The following is a 5,486-nucleotide window of genomic DNA, read 5'->3' on the forward strand; positions in this document are numbered from 1 at the left end:
ACGAAATAGACTGCGGAGGGGAAGGGCCAGTTGATGCATGGGAAATGTATTTCGACGGAGCTGTCAATTTGTCTGGTAATGGAATCGGAGCTGTATTGGTATCCCCGGATGGGAAACACTTTCCGATAGCTATCAGGTTGAAGTTTGATTGCACCAATAATGTCGCGGAATATGAAGCTTGTGTAATAGGTCTACAAGCTGCTATCGAAATGAAAATCAGAAAGTTGGAGGTGTATGGAGACTCAGCTCTGATCATTTATCAAGTCAAAGGAGAATGGCAAACCAAGGATCCGAAACTAATCCCATATCAGAAGTACTTACTCGAGCTGATTAAGAAATTCGAAGAAATTTCTTTCACTCACCTTAGTCGAGATAAGAATCAATTTGCGGATGCCTTAGCCACTCTGGCTGTTATGGCTCAAATAGAAGAAGGGCAGACGACTCAGGTATTGAGGATTAAGGCAAGAAGCGAGCCAGCATACTGCTTCATGATCGAGAAAGAGCCTGATGGTAAACCTTGGTACCATGACATCCTGGTCTACGTCAGAACCAGAGAATTCCCTCCAGGGGCAAGCAGAAACGAAAGAAGGATGATTCGGAGATTAGCATTAGGATACTTCCCCAGTGGAGAAGTCCTATATAAGAGGAGCTTCAATGGTGAACTGTTGAGGTGTGTGGACGCCAAAGAGGCGAAGAAAATCCTTTTCGAGACTCATGAGGGAAATTGTGCAACCCATGCCAATGGGCATATGATGGCTAAGCAAATCATGAGAAGAGGATATTTCTGGACTACCATGGAGAAGGATTGCGTCGAGTATTTCCGAAAGTGCCATAAGTGTCAGATCTATGCGGATCCGATAAATGTGCCGCCTCACAAATTGTTCAACCCCGTTTCACCATGGCCTTTCGCAATGTGGGGCATTGACGTGATTGGTCCCATCAACCCTAAGGCATCCAATGGGCAGCGATTTATCCTAGTAGCTATCGACTATTTCTCTAAATGGGTCGAAGCAACGTCATATGCTCACGTCATGCAGAACACGTTCCTCAAATTCCTCAGAAATAATGTCATCTGCCGGCATGGCCTCCCCAATGAAATCGTCACTGACAACGCCAAGAATTTAAATGGTCCGAAGATTCAGAAATTATGTGATCAGTACAAAATCCGACATCTCAATTCCTCACCATACCGTCCCCAGATGAATGGAGCCATGGAAGCCGCAAACAAAAACCTTAAGAGAATAATCCGGAAAATGGCGGTCACTTATAGGGATTGGCATGATATGCTTCCCTATGCTCTTCACGTATACCGGACTTCTGTAAAGACCTCAACTGGTGCAACTCCTTACTCGCTGGTTTATGGGATGGAGGCTATATTACCTATTGAAGTTGAAATTCCTTCCCTGAGGGTTCTGAAGGAATCAGGGATTGATGAGTCAGAGTGGATCCAATCGAGGTTGGATCAATTAAACTTGCTGGACGAGAAAAGGCTAGCAGCAGCATGTCATGGGCAGTTATACCAGAGGAGAATGGCCAGGGCATTTGACAAAAGCGTTCGCCCACACGAGTTCCAACCCGGGGACCTAGTTCTGAAGAAAGTGCTGCCAAATCAAAATGATCCCCGGGGCAAATGGTCACCAACCTACGAGGGATCTTATGTGGTTAAAAAGGCATTTTCTGGTGGAGCATTGATCCTGACTCATATGGATGGAGAAGAATTTCCAAGACCTGTGAATGCCGACACCGTCAAGAGGTACTATGCCTAAAAAAAAATCTAGGGGTGAAAGCCCGAAAGGGCATCCCAAGAACCAAAAGGGAGAAATAAGGAAAGGAGCATGAAACCGAGAAGGGAAGCAAACCGTCATGGCATGAGACTTCAGAGTGCTAGAAATAACGGCAGTTAAGGGATTTCAAAGTTAACCACAAAGAATATGTGAGATCTATCCTTGTACCCTTTTCCTTTGAAACTCTATCTTTGTTTTTATTAAAACCGTAATAAAGTCATACTTCATTCCCTATGCTTTTATCTTTCCCTTATACCCATTCTTTAACAATACCCTTCTGCAATCTCGTTATTCAATGCGCTATTAATCAGTTAAAATTTTTGCCATAAGATTAGGATTTGACAATTGATAACCTCACGTACTTTACTATGAGATTTGCAGGGAATAGCCAAAAAAAAAAAAAAAAACTAGAGGTGAAAACCTGGAAGGGCGCTTCTAGTCAAATGGACAAAAGGAAAATGAAAACCCGCAAGGGCGCTTTTCGCAAAGTAAGAAGAAAGTCAAGAACTGAAAAGGGGGCATCCGAAGAAAGGAGGTCGTAGGTCAAGTCTTGTAACTCGTCCTCCATTAATCATCGGCCTTCGGGTTCCTGTTAAGTACACTTCATCGGGGAAGAACTTCTCGTGTCAGGACTAGGCTTGCTTTGTAAGTTGATTTTAACTTTTCAACATTTAAATTTCCTGCTATCAACCTCTGGTTCCTTGATCTAAGTTGATTTTAATTTTTTTGCATTTAAATTTCCTGTTAATCAACCTCTGGTTCCTTGATCTAAGTTGATTTTTAATTTCCTGCATTTAAATTTCCTGTTAATCAACCTCTGGTTCCTTGATCTAAGTTGATTTTAATTTTTCTGCATTTAAATTTCCTGTTAATCAACCTCTGGTTCCTTGATCTAAGTTGATTTTAAATTCCTGCCTTTTAAATTTCCTGTTATCAACCTCTGGTTCCTTGATCTAAGTTGATTTTAATTTTTCTGCATTTAAATTTCCTGTTAATCAACCTCTGGTTCCTTGATCTAAGTTGATTTTTAATTTCCTGCATTTAAATTTCCTGCAATCAACCTCTGGTTCCTTGATCTAAGTTGATTTTAATTTTTCTGCATTTAAATTTCCTGTTAATCAACCTCTGGTTCCTTGATCTAAGTTGATTTTTAATTTCCTGTTAATCAACCTATGGTTCCTTGATCTAAGTTGATTTTAATTTTTCTGCATTTAAATTTCCTGTTAATCAACCTCTGGTTCCTTGATCTAAGTTGATTTTTAATTTCCTGCATTTAAATTTCCTGTTAATCAACCTCTGGTTCCTTGATCTAAGTTGATTTAAATTTTCTGCATTTAAATTTCCTGTTATCAACCTCTGGTTCCTTGATCTAAGTTGATTTTAATTTTTCTGCATTTAAATTTCCTGTTAATCAACCTCTGGTTCCTTGATCTAAGTTGATTTTTAATTTCCTGCATTTAAATTTCCTGTTAATCAACCTCTGGTTCCTTGATCTAAGTTGATTTTAATTTTTCTGCATTTAAATTTCCTGTTAATCAACCTTTGGTTCCTTGATCTAAGTTGATTTTTAATTTCCTGCATTTAAATTTCCTGTTAATCAACCTTTGGTTCCTTAATCTAAGTTGATTTAAATTTTCTGCATTTAAATTTCCTGTTATCAACCTCTGGTTCCTTGATCTAAGTTTATTTTAAATTTCAGCTTTTAAATTTCCTGTTATCAACCTCTGGTTCCTTGATCTAAGTTGATTTTAATTTTTCTGCATTTAAATTTCCTGTTAATCAACCTCTGGTTTCTTGATCTAAGTTGATTTTTAATTTCCTGCATTTAAATTTCCTGTTAATCAACCTCTGGTTCCTTGATCTAAGTTGATTTAAATTTTCTGCATTTAAATTTCTTATTATCAACCTCTGGTTCCTTGATCTAAGTTGATTTTAAATTTCAGCATTTAAATTTCCTGTTATCAACCTCTGGTTCCTTGATCTAAGTTGATTTTTAATTTCCTGCATTTAAATTTCCTGTTAATCAACCTCTGGTTCCTTGATCTAAGTTGAGTTTAATTTTCAGCATTTAAATTTCCTGTTAATCAACCTCTGGTTCCTTGATCTAAGTTGATTTAAATTTTCTGCATTTAAATTTCCTGTTATCAACCTCTGGTTCCTCGATCTAAGTTGATTTTAAATTTCAGCATTTAAATTTCCTGTTATCAACCTCTGGTTTCTTGATCTAAGTTGATTTTAATTTTTCTGCATTTAAATTTCCTGTTAATCAACCTCTGGTTCCTTGATCTAAGTTGATTTAAATTTTCTGCATTTAAATTTCCTGTTATCAACCTCTGGTTCCTCGATCTAAGTTGATTTTAAATTTCAGCATTTAAATTTTCTGTTATCAACCTCTGGTTCCTTGATCTAAGTTGAGTTTAATTTTCAGCAATTAAATTTCCTGTTAATCAACCTCTGGCTTCTTGATCTAAGTTGATTTTAATTTTCTAGCATTTTAACTCCTGTCACAAATCTCTAGGTCACTAACTTAAGTAGGCTTTAATTTCCTAACCATGAACACCTAACCGCCCAAAATATGGGTCTGAATCTTTACATAATTCCTACACGGGAAAATTTTTCCCTTTAATAGAAATTATGTAAAGAGGGGCAGCTGTCGACACCATATTTTGGCCGATCCCCAGAATCAATAAATTTCGAAACCGATCCCCAGCACTAAGTCTCCCTTTGCCAGCCAATTACACTTCCGATCTCTCTTTGCCAGATAACCATGTTTCCGATCTCTCCTCAAAAAGGAATCGAATCAATACTAAATCCCCATGTCATTTAAAGCCTCACCGATCTCTCAGGCCAATTGTCAAATCTCCTGACTAGTCTATTACATTCCCGAGCTCTCTTGACCAATGAAATTGAACCAACACTAGATCTTTATGTCACCAGTTTTATTGCCGATCTCCCTTTTAAGAGTTTAGGAATAATCAAGTTAAGGTTCCAACCCGGTTTAATGATGATCCCGACCTTAAGTGTTCAAGCCAAATTTCCAATTTTAACCAAGTCCCGTTTAGCGTTGGTTCCCTACCGATCTCATGCTTATTGTGTTTTCCGATCTTTTACACTTAGACTAATAATCACTTTTAGTTGTTTTAATATGCTCAGACAATCAAGTGCTTATGCAATTTAGAGATTTTTCGATCACATCCATTCACTGAACAAAAGGGGAATTTCATTTCATATTAAAATTTATACAAGTCATTCGGCTGGGGGTGATATCTACATTTTGCTCACTTCCTCTCTCACCCTCAGCCTCCTCTTCGCTTTCTTCTTCGTCTTGGGGAGCCAGGTTTACCATCCAAGTGAAGTCCTCCTCAGGATATCCTTCTTGAGCTCGGCCAAGAGATCCCTATGAGCGGTCAAGTAAGCACCGGCCTCCTTTGTCATTGCTTCTTCTTCTTTTGCTCTGAGCTCCTCAGTGAGGTGAGCAACTTCATCGGCTCGGAGCGCCCGAACTTCTTCAAGAACATGATCTCGCTCGGCCAGAACTTGAGCTTGTTCGGCTAGCTTATCCTTATAGAACTTCATTCGCCCCTCAATTTGTGATATGTAGCTCTGAGCGGACGAGAGTTGGGATCGGAGGGAAGCCACTTCATGACCCATCTTCTCGACCTCCTTACCCAGGCGATGAGCCTTCTCCCGGACCATGTGCTG

Source organism: Hevea brasiliensis, chromosome 14 (genome assembly GCF_030052815.1).
Source record: "Hevea brasiliensis isolate MT/VB/25A 57/8 chromosome 14, ASM3005281v1, whole genome shotgun sequence".
NCBI classification, from domain to species: Eukaryota; Viridiplantae; Streptophyta; class Magnoliopsida; order Malpighiales; family Euphorbiaceae; genus Hevea; species Hevea brasiliensis.